At 39.9% G+C, this 22,050-nt stretch overlaps 1 protein-coding gene across 1 annotated transcript in view; it reads left to right on the forward strand.

Annotated features, from left to right (window-relative positions):
- Spt-I (serine palmitoyltransferase subunit I) overlaps positions 1-22,050 on the forward strand; it is a 398,639-nt gene that overhangs the window by 123,048 nt on the left and 253,541 nt on the right. The gene's annotated exons all lie outside the window — the stretch shown is intronic.

The raw sequence follows: 22,050 nt of genomic DNA on the forward strand, positions 1-22,050 counted from the left end.
TCATTTGAATGTATAGTATATCCTCTCTGAAATTTTTTAATATGCTTTCCACTATGTGTTAGACATCTAGTATTGACTAAGGCTTCAAAGCATCATCTATGCTACTGTACCATCAAATGACGTCCTATTCATCAAGTGAACTACACACAAGTTTATCATTATATTAGATTTTTAGTCGTTCATGAACATTTTTGCAATAACTAAAAATGTTTATTTTACCTACAATCATCATCAAACACATTTTAGAATAATTTTAACCTGTTACCTGACAAAAATAATAAGGTTTTGATAGTGACTGAAGATGCCTCACAGTAAGAGGCAAAACATGTCTCACATTTAAAAAAAATGTTTTAACTTAAATACCAACATCTTGTATTGTATCGAATAAGTGGAAATAAATATTAAATATTTTCCTATATACATTCTATATGCTTTGGCTGTAAAATGTGGTGCCTGAACTAGAAGCATGACTATCTGATTTGTACCAAAGATCTAATGGTCCACAAAACCAAAATAAATTAGACCTTGGTCTAGGTGGAGGAGCTCTCCTACATTTCTCTGACACATTACCTGTCAATGGACCTAATGCTTTTCCTTTCCATGGTTTTGCATACAATTTTTTCCATCTGTAAATATAGCAGAAGAGTTCACAAAACATGGTATTGGATTGATAGGGACAATAAGGAAAGGCAGAATTGAAGGCTGTTCACTGAAGAGTACAAACATTCTCTTGAACAAGTCATGTCATCTCATCATTTCCACTTTAGCCTGTCTGCTGCATTTAGTGTCTCTCTAATACTGGTTGTTCTGTTTATCTTTTCAATACTTATTTTGTCTTTCAGTGTCTTGTTAAGGATTTTATGTTCCATCCTGCATTGGCCTACCTGCAGCGTTCTTCTCTGCTTCGAAGTAAATAACCAGGTTTGTCATCCATAAAGCATTACTGGTAATCCACACTACTCCAGGACTGTGGTCTTCATACTTTGCTTTAGTGATTTGCCCCCTAAAATTAATTTCAGGAACTAGAATTTATTCCTTGCTTGTCCAAAACCTCTTTTGATCTTCTCCTCATTATTGTTGTGGAATGATATGTGCTGGCCAAGATACATGTAGTCCTGTATCTACTCCATTGGTTAGCCATCTACGTGTATGAGTTATTCTGTTGCATTTGTCAACAGCTTCGTTTTCCTTGGATTCATGGTTAGGCTAGTTTTTTTACTGACCTATCTAGTTCCTTTAACATCTGTTCTAAGTCCGATGCTGATTTAACTATCACTATGTCGTTTGCTAACTGCAGGTGTGTTAGGCTTTGTCCATCTCTGTTGACCCATATTTAGTTTTCCATTTCACATTCCGGAACTGTTTTTCTAGCAGGCATGTGAAGAGTTTTGGTGATAAGGGTATCTCCTTGCTTCACTCCTTTCCCTAGCTCAAAGTAGTGGTGGGGACGGAGTGTTTCTGTTTGGAGCAAGTAGTATGACGCCATTACTCGTACATACCTGAGTACAACTTTATAGCGGTATATTTAAACTTTATATTGTCCTTCTAAGCTACGGTTTACATTTATAAAGGTGATCAATAATTAGCAGTGATACTATACTCCTTACTTTCTGTTATTGGTTATTTGCACCATTTTTATAATGTAATATAAATTTAAAACATAACATTACAAACATTGTACTTACAAATCTGTGCTTACTACAGGCATATCAAATAGACATAGATAAAGAAATAAACATACAAATGAATAAATAAGTATTAATGCATGTGGATAAACATATTCCATAAAGCATGTGATAGTTGGCAAAAGGAAACAATAGTTCTTTGAAACGGTGCCTAAACTCATATGTCAAACATTTCATTGATAACTATGTGGTAAAGAGTTAAATGAAAAATCTGTTAAGATAGCATCAGTAATGGAAATAAGTAAAGTACACAAATGAACTCAGTTCTTCATCTTGTGACAAGCATTAAAATCAGACACAATACATTGTACACAGACAGTATGGGAAGTACCATTAGTGCTCTCTCTGTATTGCATGGAACGGGTGTTATATAGGAGTAATTTCAATTTAAAAATATCGGAGTTTCAGCTTGTTTTGCAGAAAGTGACGACCTTAGGTCTGAAAGAATTTGTCCAGCACATGAAAAGACCTCCCCTGCGGGCACAGATGTGGCAGGTACGCTAAGGTATGCAAGAGCAAGTTCACTTAGATTTAAATTATTGCTGGACCAATAGGCAACCGGATTCGCAGTATCTGGCAGCGGATGTATTTCTAGAAATTGTCTCATTATGATCGCAGCATCTGATTGCACCGTTGACGTTTGCTTCACTTGTGCCACCTTCACTTTCATGCACTCTTTTAGATCATCTGCCGCCCCTTCCAAATTTAAAGACAGCACGCATGTACTTCACCATCTTCTAGTGATTTTGTCACTTGCTTTTTGAGGACACTTCTTAAGTCGTTCTCCACCTGTTGCCGAGCTTCTTCAGCCTTTCCAGGAACTCGGAATGCTATTTTCTTGTAGCGCAGGTTGACGAGCGTAGCACTCCTAATTAACGAGTGGTTTTCATAAGGAAATATCCTCCTAGAAATAGCATACAAAATTTGTCTTTGGAGCACGAGTGCCACTTTAGTGTCTTGATTTACTAGTTTCATTTCCGAATTGATAGTTTGCATATGTGTAGACAAGAAAGGGTTACACCTTATCAATACAGTTTTTTATTGTAAGAATCTTACAGGACCGGTTTCAACTTTAAACAGTCATCATCAGATGAACATGCATACCTTTACGTATGTGTCAAGCATTAGTTGGTTTTGCCCTTTCTAAAGGGAGATGTCGCGGGAAAGCATCTTGTCTGAGTGTCCAAATTGGGCATATTAAGCGTAAAATGATTATATATTATAATTTTAGCATTCAGGTACTTGAGTATAAAGCTATCTTCTTCAGGACTAGAATTTGTCTATGATACACTGAAGAAAATGGAAAATGCAACACCCAGAAGAAGTAGTGCTACATTGCTGCAGTTGAACATGCAGGACGAGTGTTCAGTTGTGATTCGATGATTACACTTTCAGGTCCCTCTGACCGCAAGTTTGGACAACAATCAATACAGGATGTACCCACCACGAGCTGCAATACATTGATGATTTCGTCGAGGCATGGAGTCAATAAGGCCCTGGATCGCTTTCTGAGGAATTGTGGCCCATGCTTGCTGCATTGCACGGGTCAATTGTTCCAGAGTTGTGGGTGGCTGAGGACGGTTGGCCAGTTGTCGATCTATCATGTCCCATACATGCTCAATAGGACTGAGGCCCGGGGATCTGGCAGGCCATTCTAAGGTTGTGATGTCGTGGAGAGCTTGTCTGGAGATGCGTGCAGTATGAACCCGGGCATTGTCCCGCTGAAACATCCCATTAGCAATGTTCGCCATCATAGGGACAACCACTGGATTGAGTACCCTATCAACGTACTGTCGAGCCGTCATAGTGCCCTCAACAAGCACTAATTGTGATTTCACATTAAAGCCAATAGCTCCCCAGACCATAATGCTTGGTGTTGGCCCTGTGTGCCTCTCGACAATAAGATCTGGTCGGCCCCTCTCCCCGGTACGTCGGCGCACACGATTCTGGCGATCACTGCGGGCAAGGCAGAAGCGCGATTCATCACTAAAGACGACCCTATGCCATTCGTCGACCCACGTCGATCTTTCTCGTCACCAGGCCAGCCTTACAAGGCGCTGTTGTGGGGTCAATGGAATACCTTCGGCAGGGACACGGGCTCGTAAGCCAGCTGCACGCAGGCGATTACCAACTGTTTGTTGTGTAACGTGGGGTGCCACAACTGCTCGAATTTGCACTGCTGTTGCATGGGGTTCCATCCGGGCCATCCGAATGATGCGGCGATCCTCTCTCACAGTTGTCTGTCGCACTGGGCCTGTGCCAGGTCTACGAGTGTGGGTACTTTCATTTGACCACTGCTGCCATACACGTTGTACCGTAGATGCCTGTCGGCCAACACGTGCAGGGACAGTCCTTAGCGATAATCCAGCCTCGCACAGCCCAATTATCCAAGCCCTCTCAAATGGCGACAGTTGTTGATAGCATGCTCTTCTCTGTCGTCGAGGCATGTTTGACGGAGAACACTTCACTGCACAGACAGCTAGTCATCTACGCTACACCAGAATCCATATACTGGAGTTGATTCCTCCGCGACCAATCACATGGGGAGACCTGTAGCAACAATCCAATGGGTCTGAAACTTTGATCGTTTACATACCTACATGGCATCGTTCCATATCTTAAAAATCAACACAAACGACCAGTCCCTTCATGGTGTTGCAATTTCTATTTTCTTAAGTGTACCTAATCTAAGCTTAAATCTAAGTTACAAATACATTAAAACACATTAAAATACACAGTACATGTTAACATTCATTAAAATAACGAGTGTAAAACATTTCATGGAATTGAATGTGTGTGTCTTGCGTGTATCTTCATTCTTGTTTTTGAGTCGAATGTTGTAAATATTTCAGTACTTGCGTTCGTAGGCAATGCTGTAGTTTTCTTAAGAAGTCTTATTATATACTTAAATGATGTCTTCACTTGTATGTGTGGTGAAAACTTCTATTGTTAACAAATCTGATTGAATAGACAGAGGTAGATATATGCAGCTGTGAGTGAATCTTATTCTTTAAGTATTAGAAGCAGATGTGGTCTCAGTCATACATAAGCATTTCTTGATGCAGAGTTGTAGTGGTGGCTCCTTCCTCATCTATATCTGTTTGCTGATATATATTATCTGTGGAAGACGAAAATAAAGTGTGAGTAGTTATTAGCTGAAGGAATGCCTGTGTGTATGTTAATGTGAATGTTTACTTACTGTTGTTGTTGTTGTTGTTGTGGCTGGGTTGCATTTAATCTGAGAGCTTGGCGTGTACTACTTCGCGTTCTCCTTAGGTTTGTGTCTGCTACAGAATATAACAATATAACAGAAGACTTTTACATATCGTTAGATCAATACGCCAATCCCAATTACAACATAAATGAAATTACAAAAAAAATCTAATATCATTTTCAATAAAGCCATCCCCGCCTTAACAAATGACTACCTGAAAATAATCAACAAACAGAACATAACACACGCCATAGTACTGTCGAACGACATGCCCAGCTCCACCCCTACGTCCACAACAGCAACTCCCCCTAGCCCTCTATCCGCTCCCCTCGCAGTAGCAGACACAAACCTAAGGAGAACGCGAAGTAGTACACGCCAAGCTCTCAGATCAAACGCAACCCATCCACAACAGTAACTACACACACACACACTCTCTCTCTCTCTCTCTCTCTCTCACACACACAGATAATATATATCAGCACACAGATGTAGAAGGAGCCACCACTACAACTCTGCATCAAGAAATACGTATGAGTGAGACCACAGCTGCACATATTTACCTCTGTCTATTCAGTCAGATTTGTTAATAATAGAAGTTTTCACCACACGTACAAGGGAAGACATCATTTAAGTATATAATAAGGCTTCTTAAGAAAACTACAGCATTGCCTACGAACGCAAGTACTGAAATATTTACAACATTGGGCTCAAAAACGAGAATGAAGATACACGCAAGACACACACATTCAATTCCATGAAATGTTTTACACTCATTATTCTAATGGATTTTAACATATACTGTGTATTTTAATGTGTTTAATGTATTTGTAACTTAGATTTAAGCTTAGATTAGCTTTCATAGACAAATTCTAGTCCTGAAGAAGGTAGCTTTATACTCAAGTACCTGAATGCTAAAATTATAATATATAATCATTTTACGCTTAATATGCCCAATTTGAACACTCAGACAAGATGCTTTCCTACGACATCTCCCATTAGAAAGGGCAATACCAACTAATGCTTGACACATATGTAAAGGTATTCATGTTCAGCTGATGATGACTGTTTAAAGTCGAAACCGGTCCTGTAAGCTAATTCTTACAATAAAAAACTGTATTGATAAGGTGGAACCCTTTCTTGTCTATACATATGCCACTTCAGTGTGCGGCTTCCTCTCTGAGACCTGAAGAAATAGTCCGTGACCCAATGGAATTATTTGGGAGGAAGTTACTGAGTTGCTGACAGAACAGAAGTTATACTTTTCAAAGTGTGCAGGTTCGATGTTACTTCCTTCATGATTTGCCATTCTCCGGCTTTCAGGGCTTGAGGTGCATTCAGTACTTCACAATGAACAAGAATACGTTGCTCCTTAACTTCCAGCAGTCTACTTATCATACTGAAATTTCTGTTCGATCTTGTAAGACACTGTTGAATCAATCGCAGTTCTTGGACGCCTGCCGCATGTTGCAAGGTCTTAAGCTGTTCATATGCCGTGTTGCTGTGCTTAAAAAAATGTGACAATTCTGGAGCAAAGATTCAAGATATCTTCAAGGGGAGGAGTACTTCTGATCCCGTCGTTAACCACCAAATGTAATGCATGCGCCAAACAGGGCACATGCCGTAGATTTAGCTTTTTTATCGCAGCAACCATGTTTGCTGCATTGTCGGTGGTTATGTCCGGCACTTTTCCTGTTAACCCCCATTGACATGATTTTAGATAGACGATCGGCAATATTATCTGCCGTCTGACATCCTTTCAGTTGTGCTGACTCCAGACAAGCATATTTTAATGCCCCATTTGACACAAAATGTCCTGTAACTGTAATGTAGGCATCTTGGCACTTGGATGTCCAGCAGGCAGTAGTGAGAGCAACATGTTTTGCTAGGTTGAGTACTGCCTTCACATTGGTCATAACCTCTTTGTACAGTTGAGGAATTAACACCTGAAAACAAATAACATGTGTAAAAACAGAAACAAATTTTGAATTCTTTACGTAGTGTTAGTGTTTACATGTGAAAGAGTGCAGCAGGATGGAAGGTTGTAACCTGGATTTAATTCTCCGATGAACTTCTTGAATCCTCTGTCCTATACAACGCTCAGTGACTGCATATCTTCGCATGCGAAGGTAGCCAAACTCCTATCCAACTTATTTTTTCTGCATGGTCTCTTCCATAAATAGGAATGGAATTACTTTCACAGTGTGTAACTGTATCTTGTATCCTGTCCTTATGCGCCCGTTTTATGCGATACCATAAATTTGATGTTCCTCCACCTGTACAATAGATTTGATTGCAAATTTTACAAGTAGCAGATTTTCTACCTGGACTGCTAGTAAAATACTGCCATGCTTGGGAGGACTTTCGTGGCATTATTGCACCTTTCTTATTACAAATATCGATTAGAAAATATAGTGTAACAACTTTAAACAATGATATATGTATAAGGAAACTTACAAATAGAACAGGCGTCTCAGCCTGGTGTCGGAACAACAGCACAGTGGTGTTGCGAGTGTAGCTTGGCTGGAAGGTTTACTGAAGCACCCGCAGCTCTATACGGAGTATTTGAGTTGAATCGGTGCTCCGCTGTGACGTCACGTAACCTCAAGAACCGAGTTACTCTACAGTTCTACTCACACCGTCCCCACCACTAGCTGAACGCTCCTTCCCTCTATGAAATGAAAGTTGAAATCCATAGCCTGTTTCCAGTCATTCAACCGGGTCAGGAATGGTATGAATGAAGCCCCCGATCTAGCAGTGAGGATAGGAATTGTGCCAGCTGCTGAAGTCTGTTGCGCACCTCTGTCCTTATTTTTTCCTGGCTGCTGAAAGCCTGATACATCTTTTCTGAATGCTTTGGTTCTCTAGAGCTTGTAGCACATACTTGTGTTCCACTCAGTCGAAAGCTTTGTTATAGTCTACAAATACTATATATATGCCTTGAGGTTGAATTCCTGCAGTTTTTTTGATGAATTGGTTTATTTTTGGAGATCGTCCACCATTCTGAATCCTGATCAAAAACCTGCTTGTTCCGTAGGTTCATTCTCCTCGAGCGCCTTTTACATTCTCTTAGTTAAGATTTTTATGAACTGTTTATATAGACTTGGCCGCAGACTTATCAGTCTGTAGTAGTTGATGTCGTCCTTTGCTCCTCTTTTTATGGAGTTGGATTATTGTGCTTTGTTGTAAATGCCTTACGTATTTCTTTGGATTCGAGTATTACTTTGAACAGTCTCGTGATGTATAGTATGAGTTCCTTGCCTTCCCATTTTAAGTACTTGTTGAATATACCATTGTCCGCTGTGCACTTTTTTTTTTTTTTTTGCTTCATTTATTGCTGCCCTCACCTTGCTGGGGAGGATGGGCGGTAACTTTTCTTCTGAGTTGTCCCCTGGAATTTCATACTTTTGGATAACATTTTACTTCTCAATGGTGCTGGAGTACAGTTTCTCGTAGAGGCTAATCGCTTTCCATTTATGTACTTCACTCCTTAATATCGAGTGTCTGTCTTTCCATAACTTTCTTGACCATATCAAATGTTTGTGCTCCCTGATTTCCTTCCAAATTTCTCTTTCTGTACGTTTGTTCTACTTTACATATTTAGACATACATATTTAGACATTTTCTGATACTGTAGTTGACTTCTGCTTCCAGTCTCAATAGGGAACATGCATAATTTTCAAAAATATTTTTTTTGAAAAGTACACCAATGAAATAGTACGTAAACGTATTACATTGTGGTAAGTTGCCTTGTTTTCTACCATTAAAAAAATATTTAATAGTGCCTTTCCGCAAGGCGAGTGAAACGGCCTCTGACGTAAGCGGCGCGCTGTGACGTCACGATCCAGTACCGCACGCAGCTCTACCAGCCGTTGTGCATCAGCCGTTACTAAAAGCCGATTGTTTATTATTCATGATCGCGAATAACTTCGAAATGACAGAAGAAAGGTTCAAAACAGCACAGTCAGACAATCTACCATGTGCAAATGTCATCATTCTTGAAAAATAGTGACTCTTGTGGCCGCAGAAATTCGCGGATAAAAAGCAAGTTCTTAAGTGGCGTCTTTTACGTACGTGCAATGTACTGTAACCCATAGTATTAGGATTACAACGAACCTGGATAGATATCACATCACTTTCAACATTTCCTTCTAGACTGATTCCCATATTAAAGAATAACATTACATTTTCGGGCTTTCAACATTAGTAAAGTAAGAAATCGGATTTCAGCACTAACATAAACATATAGGTAGCATTATAGTGCTAGTCCGCCTCTGTGGTGTAGTGGTTAATGTGATTAGCTGCCATCCCTGGAGGCCCGGTTTCGATTTCCGGCTCTGCCATGAAAGTTGAAAACAAATAGTATGAGGGCTGGAATGGGGTCTACTCAGCCTCGGGAGGTCAATTGAGTAGAGGGGTTTCGAATCCCACCTCAGCCATCCTCGAAGTGGTTTTTCGTATTCTCCCACTTCTCCAGGCACCTAAGGCCACGGCCGTTTCCTTCCCTCTTCCTTGTCTATCCCTTCCAATCCTCCCATCCTCCAACAAGGCCCCTGTTGAGCATAGCAGGTGAGGCCGCCTGGGCGAGGTAATGGCCCTCCTCACCAGTTTCACCACCATACCCAAAGTCTCACGTTCCAGGACACTGCCCTTGAAGCGGTAGAGGTGAAATCCCTCGTTGAGTCCGAGAGAAAACCAACCCTGAAGGATAAACTGATTAAGAAAGAAAGAAGGAAAGAAAGATCATAGTACTATAGGGCTATAATCTATCATTCCCCCCCATAATATATATTTATGGTTGGGACAGCTGGCCTACCCACTTCCAGGGCCCATGAAAGAGAAACATTAAATATCTTTGTGGAGGGAAAAAGTTAAACATGATAAAGATAAATATGGCTTCGTCTAGTTTTCACAATGGAAATTCTAAGTTCCCATGAAGGAAATTAGATTCTTTTCCACCAATAGAGCATATCAAAAATCAGATCAAAAATTAGATGGATGGCTTTTCCGGCGTTTGCTCTATTAACCAGCGTTTCGTCTTAGGTCTGACACTAGACTCTTCAGAGTGGGATGTGTCAGACCCTACCCACTGACGCTGGGGTGTATGCAGGTGAACTTATCAGAAGCTTATTTATGAAGCACAGTCTGATAACTGCATACGGGAGATAAAACTCCACAATGGAATTAATGCCCGCCTGGCAATTCCAAATGGAAATTCTAAGTTCCCATGAAGGAAATTAGATTCTTTTCCACCAATACACCCCAGCGTCAGTGGGTAGGGCCTGACACATCCCACTCTGAAGAGTCTAGTGTCAGACCTAAGACGAAACGCTGGTTAATAGAGCAAACGCCGGAAAAGCCATCCATCTAATTTTTGATCTGATTTTTGATCTAGTTTTCACAAGTCAGGCTGAGTGGTTCAGACGGTTGAGGTGCTGGCCTTCTGACCCCAACTTGGCAGGTTCGATCCTGGTTCAGTCCGGTGGTAGTTGAAGGTGCTCAAATACGTCAGCCTCATGTCGGTAGATTTACTGGCTTGTAAAAGAACTCCTGCAGGACTAAATTCCTGCACATCGGCATCTCCGAAAACCGTAGAAGTAGTTAGCGGGGCGTAAAGTCAATAACATTAATTACATTTGGCTTTTAACAAGCTGAGCATATCATGCGAGAAAAGTGTCCTGATGACATTTTAGTTGTTCAATACAGGAATGTCTTTGCGTGCTGTGACTTTTACTTTTTTTTTTTGCATTACGTCACACCGTCACATATAGGTCTTATGGCGACGATGGGACAGGAAAGGCCTGGGAACGGGAACGAAGCGGCCGTGGCCTTAGGTACAGCCTCAGCATTTGCCTGGTGTGAAAATGGGAAACCACGGAAAACCATCTTCAGGGCTGCCGGCAGTGGGGTTCGAAACCCACTACCTCCTGGATGCGAGCTCACAGCTGCGCGTTCCTAACCTCACGGCCAACTCGCCCAGTATTTTTACCCTTCGGTTTATTGACTTGGCTTGTATAACCTAAAACTTAGGCTAAGTTGGATAATATTTCAAACACCAACATCACTATTTTCACCTGTGTACAATTATGTTATTTATTTCATTAATATTGTGATAATTATAATTTAGCATTGTTAACTTATAAGACCCCAACAGATAAGCATTGGTTTTGTGTAGAGTTTTACATTTGTTAAATTCACGTTGTTTCCTTTCATGATGTACCCGTCTATTTTTTGTTATATTATAGAGTATTTAGATATAGTCTAAATTTCTTTACAAATTAAGCTCTTCAATAAAGACATTAATAACTGTCGCATGCCAAGATAAATTGGTAGAATTAGAGCTGTCAAAATGGTTCATAACCCCTTTGATTTATTATCTTGACATGGATCACCCCCCCCCCCCAAAAAAGGGTAGGTTTGGGGAATACTTTAATAATCAGCATTAATTAATGCACTGTTTATTACTTTCATATTCCAAGATGAAATTGAAGCATTTAAATAAAGCATCATGCATTAAAATTTAAAGTTTTACCACTAGAACAGCTGACATGGAAAAGTGATTGAAAATTCAAACAAATTCATTTTACGTTAAAATCTTCAAAAAAATAAACTGTAGACTTTTCCAGTATATCACCAGCATTTCTCCGGCTCGCCAAAATCCATTTCTCCCTAGTTTTAGCGTCTTTGGAACATTTATAAACAATTTGTTTGGGATGGTATGCGATGTACTATTGCACATCGGAACTCTACACCATTTATAAGTTTTCTGCCTCACTGTCTGCGCAGGTTTCATTTTAAGTCGAAAATATACCAATCAGATTATTATCCAATGTATAGACCTCGAATTTAACTATACCCGACACTAACATAAAGTAGAATACGCGACGTGTATCCTGCTTCTCACAGCACACTATGTGTTATTTCGTCTGCTAATTCAGTCAACCTGTACGATGACGTCAGACCAATGAGATTGCGTACTTGCGTCACGTGACAGTTTCATGCATTGATTTAGATTTTTATCATGTTTGGAGTTATTATTTGTACATTCTGATTAACATTTTTGAATTCTGCATGAAATTTTGAATCAGATTAGCATATTTTTAATTAAAACCCCGGATCATGCATGTTCCCTATTCTTTCTTCAATCACTGTTTGTTATGTAGGTTCTGTGGGTTCAGTTCCTCTTGTTGATCTAGTCCTTACAGGTTCTTCAATTCCTTTTTTATAGTGGTTTTGGTTGATCCATTTGGTGTTGTCCCTTTGACCTTTCTTTGGAATAAACGTTTTCAGTGGTCAGTGTCTTTTTTTTTTTTTTTTTTTTTTTAATCACCTGGATATCCCGAATGCCCTCTAGCTTGTATGTCAGTATGAAGTCTTTCATTTCTTGTTTTCCCGTTTGGAGCTAGCCATGTGCGTCTACTACTTGGGTTTTTCCTTGAAAAAGGTATTTACGACTTTTAACTACTCAAGCCGGTTTGAGTTTCATTGTATATCTGGTGGCCTATACTCGCTTAGCCGGTTCAACATTCTATGAACGGCCGGTACAGGCAGAAGTTATAACACCTATTACACACACACACACGCACGCACGCGAACACACTCTCTCTCTCTCTCTCTGCTGTTTCTGGGATCTTTTTTCACCTCATGAATCAAGAAATAATGTACTTTCCTATGGTCTATCTTTCATAATTGGAACTAATACCAATTGATCGTTATATTACAGACTATGAATCTCCTCTTAGATCCGTATTGACGGTTGAACTTCTTACAAAATTGTACGAAAGCTGATTGATATATGTTATTGACTCATATTGAATAGGGATATAACATGAAATACTCTCTGTTGAGCTTCAAGGAAGTTGCTTTAGGAGATACTATGTTCTTTCCTGCCATCTCGAGAATGCCGTGTGAACTATATTGAACTTCAAAATTCTTGCCTCTTATAAAGGGGAAGTACCTAGAGGAAGTACTGTACTTCGCAAGTATTTTTTGATTTGCAGGTTAGAGGCTACTCATTTGCAGAAGAATGGCTGGGCTGTCACATTCTCTTACGGGCGGAGAGATTATTCTTTTTTTTGCTTTACGTTGCACCGACAGAGCTAGGTTTTATGGTGACCCTGAGAAAAGCGTGGGAAGGAAGCGGCCATGGCCTTAATCAAGGTACCAGCTTTTGCCTGATGTGAAAATGGGAAACCATGGAAAACCATACTCGGAGTTGCCGACAGTGGGGTTCGAGCCCACTATCTCCCGAATGTAAGTTCGCAGTTGCGTGCCCTTAACCGCACGTCCAACTTGCTCGGTGATTGTTCCACTGATAGATGACAGTAGTGGAAGTGATGTATTGGAAAGCAATATTTTCAATAATGACATGAAAATGACTATGCAAAGCAAGAGGTTACTGCAGAAGTGGCAGACTGCAGATGAAGAAGAAATACCTTCAGCTGTAATAACTTGGTTCGTTGTTCACTGGTTGTGGCGAGAGAGAGATTTTTCACAAGCACTTGAAAGATCACCCTCACGAGTGTGCCAGTTCCCAAAAGGCATTTAGAGTCTGTTTTGGATGCTTTTCTATTGTGTGTGGTGTTTTTTTTTTTTTTTTGGCATCAAAGTGACTGACTCAACTATTTGAAGGACAAATAGGTATGCAGCATAATGTATATCTAGCATGCCATTGAAACCAAGGTGGCGTGCGTGGAAGTGGGAACTAGTGACAGGGGAGGAAATTTGTTTTCTTGGGGCTTCTAATATTTCTGTGAATCATGCTGAAACACACCCTGAACAGCTATTTCAGCAGGGATGGATTTCTAGAAGACCCTGCATTTGCTCAAACAAAGGCAAGGGACAGGTTTGAACTCGTCAAGCTGTATTCACATTTTTTTTTTTTTTTGCAAATATGTCCGAGTTAAATAAGTACCAAATGTGGAACATATCCACATTATATATTTTTGCAAATATTGCAGGTGGTTATGGACATGAAGATTTAGTGCAATATTATAGAAATGGCCTGCATGAAATTCTGAGAGATGTGAGTAATACTTTCAAGACCAGTTTCAGTAAGATTTTGCCCTCGAATTCTGATTGATAAGATAAGACTGGTTTGATGCAACTCTACATGTCATCCCATCCTGTACTAAAATTTTCATTTCTACATAACTAATCCATCCTATATCTTCTCTAATCTGTTTGTCATATTCATACCTTGGTCTACATCTGCTGTTCTCACCACCTATACTCCTCTCTCAAACACCAGCTGAACAAGTCCTGGATGTCTTAAGATGTGACCCCTCATTCTATCTTTTCGTATTTCATATTTCAGGTAATATTTCACCAAACAGTTCTCCTCTCACCAATTTAATTTAGTATCAGAATCAGATCCAGTTTAAAGTGAGTAAATTTCTTTTCTTAAGAAAGACTTTTCTTGCTTGTGCTAGTCTGCATTTTATGACCTCCTTGTACCATCATTAGTTATTTTACTGCCAAAGTAACAATATTCATCTCTTTCCTTTAACCCTTTTGGTGCCAGGAGCCGATCTGGTCGGCCCCTTACCATCAGCTCGAAGGGGCCAGAGCCTCGCCTCCACTCTAGTACTGTTTTAAAGTGCCAGGCCATTTTTAGTGGAAATGCATGTATTTCAATATTCGCGTATATCTAGCAGTGTATGGCATATTCCGACAAGAAATTAATCTACGTATCGATAACATAGAATAAGCAAATGATTTAGTGATATAAAGAATCAGAAGCATTTGATTGTTGATATTATAGTTGTCGATAACGTTTATTTTTAGGAAGAGAAAAACATTTTCGCTTTTTCTCTCTCAATATCTACTTTGAAAAACTCATTTACGGTACAAAAGAATATGCGTTATGATGTATAATGTATTTCTAAATACAATTCTCTAGAAAAATTAATTTGAACGAGAAAAATAAAAACACAAAAAATTAAAATCCAAACATATGACACTAGTAAAAAGAAGACAATTTTACTCGCCTATAAGATTCGCGTATATGTTTTGACGTATGGCAAATACTGACAAGAAATTTGCTACGTGCGGTTAACATATTATAAGAAATAATTCAGAATTATTAAAATATAACAGTTGATATTATAGTTTTTTCCGCGAAAGCTTTTTCTCGTTTTCAGTTCTAGTATCTATTTGAAACATAATTTTACAATACAACAGAATATATGTAATTTAAAAATCTATTTCGCTAAAGCCCTGATTTGCTTTGGGCTACCAAGCGACCGCTGTTCAGTTCAAAGACCTGCAGTTTACAAGTGATACATGGTCAGTGAGACGAATCCTCTCGGTCATTATTCTTGGTTTTGTAGACCGGGGTCCCCCTCTCACCATCATATATCTCCTCAATTGCACTTACTTAGGGTCATTTAGGTTGATTGGACCTCGAACCAACCCTCAGGCCCAGGTAAAGATTCTTGACCTGGCCGGGAATCGAACCCAAGACCTCCGGGTGAGAGGCAGGCACGCTACATTTGGCCCATGGGGACCGGCATTTAAGTAATGACATAGGCCTATATGTGACTATAAGGTTTAGGAGAGGGAGAGTGAAAAGCAAATTGAAGTATGATATGTGTGGATAATCAGACGGAGGTTCATGTTTAGGTCCAAGAAGTTCCATGAAAGAGACATGAGGTTGAGGTATGGTGTTGGGTTCATTGTGAGAAATTTCCAAAAAAAATTCCATGGTTTCCCAGAGACATTATCATCATCTTCATTATCACTAGTTTCATCTACCACCATATTCACAGTAGCTTTAGTGCCGTTAGAAACAATAAACCTCTCCCCTTCAGCATTCTTCTGTAACACCACATTACAAGAGTTTCTATTCTCTTTCTTTCTGGGCTAGTTATTGTCCATGTTTCACTTTAATACAATGCCATGTTCTTCAAAAACATCATTCTAATTCATATAATAATTTTCAAACTGAGCAAATTTCTTTTCTTAAGAAAGGCGTTTCTTACTTGTGCTAGTTTGCATTTTATGTCCTACCAGGTGAGTTGGCCATGCAGTTAGGAGTGCGCAGCTGTTAGCTTGCGTCCAGGAGATAGTGGGTTCGAACCCCACTGCCGGCAGCCCTGAAGATTTTTTTCCGTGGTTTCCCATTTTTACACCAGGCAGATGCTGGGGCTGTATCTTAATTAAGGCCACGGCCGCTTCCTTCCCAGTCCTAGCACTTTCCTATGCCATCGTTGCCATAAGACGTATCTGTGTCGGTGCGACGTAAAGCAACTTATAAAAAAAATCTCATCTTTCCACTTCTCTTTCAGCCATTCTTCCTTAGCTGTCCTGCTGTACTTCCTATCTACTTCATTCTTTGATTGCATGTATTACTGTTTTGCATTCTTGTGTTAACACCATTCATCAATCAGGTCTGAAATATCCACTGATTCTTACTCTGTCTTGCCTTTTTTGAGCAGCCCTACAGATCTCATTCTTCACTACTGTCCACTTTTCTTCTATTTTGTTTCATTCACCCTTTTCGTTTAGTCCCAGTCCAACATGTTCCTTGAAACAATCCCTCGCACTCTTTTCTGTCGACTTATCTAGATCTGGTCTTTTTGCACTTCTCCCTTTCTCTCCGTTTCTTCAACTTGGGATGGCATTTAATGACCACCAAGTTGTAGTCAGAGTCACGTCTGCTTCTGGGAAGGTTTTGCAACTCAGCACCTGGTTTCTGAATACCTGCTTAATCGTAATGAAGTCTATTTGATGCCTTCCTGTGTCTCCTGCTCTTGTCCACTTCTACAGCCGTGGCTTGTGGGGTTTAAACCAAATATAAGTGAGGACTACATTATGATCATTACAGAATTCTACCAGCTGACTTCCTTTTTCATTCCTTTGTCCCAGTCCAAATTCTCTTACCTAATTGCTTTCCCTTCCCAGGCCTACTGCTGCATTCCAATCACAATTAGATTATTGTCTCGTTTTGCATATTTTATTAAGTCTTTTATCCCTTCTCTTTTGATTTCATCATCTGGTGAACTAGTTGGCATTGAGACCTGCACTATTGTGTTGGGCATTGGCTTGGTGTCTGTCTTCACAACAATAATCCATTCACTATGCTGGTCCTAGTTGTTTACCCACTGCCCTATTTTCGTATTCATTATAAAACCAACTGCTGCATTTCCCCTCTTTGATTTTATGTTGATAATTCTGTAGTCACCTGACCAAAAGTTCTGCTCTTCTTGGTAACGTACTTCACTTATACCTACTACATGTAATGTTAGTCTCAATTTTTAACCTAACCCAGCATTTCTAACTTCTATCATTCCACGCTCTGACTCGCAGAATGTCTGTGTTCATCCTCCTGATGATTGCGCCTTTTGTGTACTCCCACTTGGAGATCCGAATGGGGTACTATTTTTCCCCAGAATGTATTACCCGGGAGGAAGCGGTCATCAGTACATCATTCATACAAACAGTGGGAGCTGCATATTCTCGGGAGTTAGTTATGCCTGTAGTTTCCCGTTACTTTCAGCCATGTAGCTGTATCAACATAGCTTAACCATGTTAGATATTGTTGCAGTGCTATGTCAGTCAGTTATCCAGACTGCAACCCTTGCAACTTCCAAAAGGCTGCTTCCCCTGTATCGATGAACCATTCGTTGGTCTGGCCTCTTAACAAATGCACATCCGATATGTTTGCACCTACGACTCAGTTGTCTGTTTCATTGGGATGCACATGCATCCCTACTACAGCAAGGTCACATGGTTCACATGGGAGGTTTGAGAAGATGTATGTATTCATTATTCAGCCCGAAGGCTGGTTTAATCCTCAACACGGCCTAGACGTCACTGAAAAAGCGTAGTAGGGAAATGAGGAGTGAGGTAGTTTCCTGTTGCTTTCTTCACTGAGCCAGAAGTTGTTGTTTCATATCAGTCTGCCAAACCAACTGAAATGCATGCACAAACTGACCCTATGAGCAACATTTTCACACCATTCATAACAGGGACTGGCTGCATAAGAAATTACATTACTAATGTCGCTCATACCTCGGTCACTTTCATATTGTCAAAGCCAAGGATAAGACTGAGGCGGGTTAATGAAAATAACAAATTTCTTCTGGCCCACACCAGAAGACATAGTGCACTGTAAACACTAGGTCTTTCCAGCAGAGGCATGATTTGAGAAGATGTAAAATAAATAAAGAATGTCTTCAGTGGGACTTCCTCATCCATGACATTAGAGCTGTCACTAGTCTCATCTAAGTATTGCCTGATCATATCCTGTGAAGTTGAGGATATTCTCTTGTATTAGAAATATTCTGACTAAAATGATTCAATAATATACACTAGAAATCTTTGAAAATACAGTGGAGTCACGTGCATTTTAGATGGAGACTGAAGTTGTTTCAGTAGTTTCTAGTACAGTTTTATTTTCTTCTCAGAATTGAGATCTGTAACAAACTGCACTTCCAAATGCAGTGAATCCTCTAACCTTGTTCAGGAGAAAATTTAAATTTAAGTTAAGTAGGCCTATTCAATTGCCCACCTGCTGGCCATGAATCTTAACCCGTATCTGCCCAATTCATTTTTTTTTTCTGTGGAATATTATTATATATTTCGTTAGGCCAATTATTCGTGTAACCTAAAAGAATGGGTTGTGATAATTTTGTTTTTTTAAAACACGTTTCTCCAGAGATTTTCCATTTCGACATTTGTCGACGGTGAGTGTGGATGTGCGGGTTAAAAGAGATGTTCAATGAAGGTGCATTTTTTGTATTTTGTAGGGGCGGGTGTGGGGTGTTTGTGTGTGTCTTTAAATAGGTTATGTATATATAATATAAATAACAGAACACATGTGTAATAGAACGTTAATGCTCGGGTAAGAAATGAAGCAAAGTATTCAAAGTCAGGCCAAATTTGGGGAAGGCTCGCAAGGTGCTGATGATTAAACAACACAAGTTAAATAAGATATTGACACAAGTCCCTGAGCAATCTTAATTGGAACTCAGAGCGAAATGAAATATAAACAGGTCATAGACTAAAATGACCAGGGCCGGGCTGATTGGCCCAGACAGTTGAGGCGTGCGCCTTCGGGCTCCAACAAGGCAGGTTCCATCCTGGCTCAGTCCGGTGGTATTTAAAGGTGCTGAAATAAGTCAGCCACCTGTCAATAGATTTACTGGCATGTTTAAGAACTCCTACGGGGCTAAATTCTGGCACCTTGGCATCTCTGTAAACTGTGAAAGTAGTTGGTAGGACGAAAGCCAGTAACATTATTATTATTATTATTATTATTATTAAAATGAACGGGACTGGGCCAATGTACCTAGCTAGAAGTTAGTGACCAAAAATATTAGGTGCACAGAGGGTAGACATATAGATTTCAGCATGTTCTAATACTTACGTGTTATATTCAAAATTTCATTAAGTAGAAGATCCTTCCAGTGGATATAATACGAACTCTGAACAAATTAGAAAGTTGTCAAAAAAATAATGCCAGGGTTGGTAACAGTGCAGGCAATATTCCACATCAAGACCTATCAGGTATTAATTTTAAGCAATAATGTGATTAGAAAAACCATCCTTGCATGAAATACTCTCCCCTTTGAATAACGATGCTACATTGATTGGTGACCATCAAAATATAGCCTAAATAGGACCTCTAAAGGAAACAAGCCCCCTAAACATGTAACATTAACTGAAGTTATGAGGAAACAGTATTACAGAAGAATAACTAATCCATTAAAACTTTGATTTGCAATTAGAACATTTAGTTCAACATGACATAAGCATGCCAAAATATTTCATTAATAGCATAAATGTTGTGGGCAAGCCACAGGATGACTAGAATTGTTTCTAACCTGACACAGTTTGCACCTCAGTATTGAAAGCAGAAAGAATGTTGTGCTGGTAATAGTAGTGTTAGTTACATACCATATTTACAATAAAATATACACATTGCATAGATATGATACGATATGATAAACAATAACATTTTTTAAAACTGCTGGTCCTTAAGTTTTCAGTTATGAGCATATACGAAACCAAAGGGGTCTTACAAATTGGCCTTCCTGAGCACATGGGCTTATGCAAAATTTTCCAAGAATACACCATAAGGGTAAATAGAACAATAAGGAAAAGGAGATAGGAGAAGTAATTTCCTGAACCCAAAGCACGCCCCAAAGTCACTCGGGGATAGATTCTCAGCAGAATTTGCAGTCCATGAGGTACATAAAGTTCGTAGTTTTAGAAAGTAAGTTCACTGATAGCTGATACATAAAAAATCAATAGAGTCTCTTAGAAAAGATGCATAAATAGAAAATATCTCTCACCTTAACTCGACGGAAACATGACAAAGCTCATGGAAGTGAGATGCAGCTGTCTCCATAAATAAAGCTCTGACAGTGCTGCATTTTCCAAGACGGTGCTGTAAGTCTTTTCCCCCGTCGAGAAGTCAGAGGGATGAGTTTATATACAGAAAGAAGGGGCTATGAAAAGTTTCAAGAGAGATCACGTCGTGAATCACACAGAAAGGGCTTGACGTAATAGCAGGATGGAGAAAGAGGGTGTGGCAAGGCATCCACAAATGCTAAGTGATTTGAATGTGTGGAGATGCATGTTGGGCAAAGTAGCAGCACAGGAATGCCGAGAATTAGGGGGTTGAAGAATGTTTCCAGGTAAGATTCAGAACATAACCTCACTAAAATGTAACAATTTTAAGCTCATTTGAATTTAATAATAGAGAATTTAGGAAGTATTAGTCGCATAAGTGTTACAATTTCCTTTTTCACTTCCAGAAACCTGTAGTTGTGTACATAGCAGAGTTCTATGCTATCCTTGAAGCTCTGCGGTACACGCTGTCCAGTGAACACCGGCACTTCCTGCTGTGTACAGACGCATTGAGCTTGATGATGCTGCTTGTTGTTTAAAGGGGCCTAACTTCTAGGTCATCTGCCCGACACATTGAGCTCTTTACAATCTATTGATGCATGTTTCCGTAGGCACCCTCTGGTGCAGTGGATCTAGGACCTGCTGGCCGGGTGCTGGAGACCTTGCACCATAATCACATTCTTGTGGCTTCGAAGCCACGTGGGTTTTAGCTGGAAATGGGTTAGCCGATAGGACCGCCGAGGAGGCGTTCTCATGGCCCCGATGCTTTGCAAGGTTCCAGCTAGTGATATTCGTTCTCAGCTGAGACATTTCGTGATGTATTGGGAGCTAGAGAGAGACCAGCCACCTCTCTTTTAAATAAGTTTAGAATGATTTTAGGAACTACGAAGGTATGGAAGACTTCCCGTCAGGTTTCTCAGAGAGAAGCAGTGGTGTTACGGCATCTTCGGATCGGGCGTAGTATAGCAACACACTCCTACTTAAGGAAGGGAGAAGTCCCACCGGTGTGTACTTGCGGCTGTCATTTGACTGTACAGTACATGTCCTTACGGCTTGTGCGGACCTGGCCGATCTGTGCCGTAGTTTAAAACTCGTAAGTACCATCTCCTTGATTTTGTGAGGTGACGAGCAGTCAGCAGACCTCGTCCGTTTGAGGGATAGTGACTTGTTTTTTGTGTTTAAAAATGAATTTTCTGTTGTTTTTGCTTCTTATTTTATTGTTAACATGTTTTTATTGTACTGGCTGTGATTTAGTCTGTCTTTGTATATTTTTAATGTGTTTTTTAAGACTTTAAAAACCACCACCATTCTCCTTTTCCCTTATCCAGCTCCTGCTGGGTGAGGACATCTGTGGCACTTACTCTGTCCCTCCACCATTCCTCTGCTGTTTTTTTTTTTTTGTCCCATTCCAGGTTTCTTCTTCTTGCACTCCTTTTTAATTGAATCAGTGTGTGTGTGTCTCTCTCTCCCCATTTCTAAATCTATCTTTACTTGTTTTTACTATCGTACTTCTTATGCATTTTCTTTCACTGTCTTGAATTCTGTTCTTTTCTCTTCTTGTCACTGTCGAGGTCTCAGCTGCATAATTCATTTTGTACATAAGCTCTCTATACTTCCTGGCTGCTTCCTTATTCCAGACAAGGTTTCTTACACTCTGGTGGAATTCATTGCCCTGTTTACCCTCTTGCTAATCTCCATCTCCAACCTTGTATTTTGGATTAATTTACTCCTTAGGTATTCGAAATTTCCAACAGTGAAATATATGATTTTGTTTCAGAGACAATGCCTTATTCTATT

The sequence above is a fragment of the Anabrus simplex genome, chromosome 2 (genome assembly GCF_040414725.1).
Source record: "Anabrus simplex isolate iqAnaSimp1 chromosome 2, ASM4041472v1, whole genome shotgun sequence".
NCBI classification, from domain to species: Eukaryota; Metazoa; Arthropoda; class Insecta; order Orthoptera; family Tettigoniidae; genus Anabrus; species Anabrus simplex.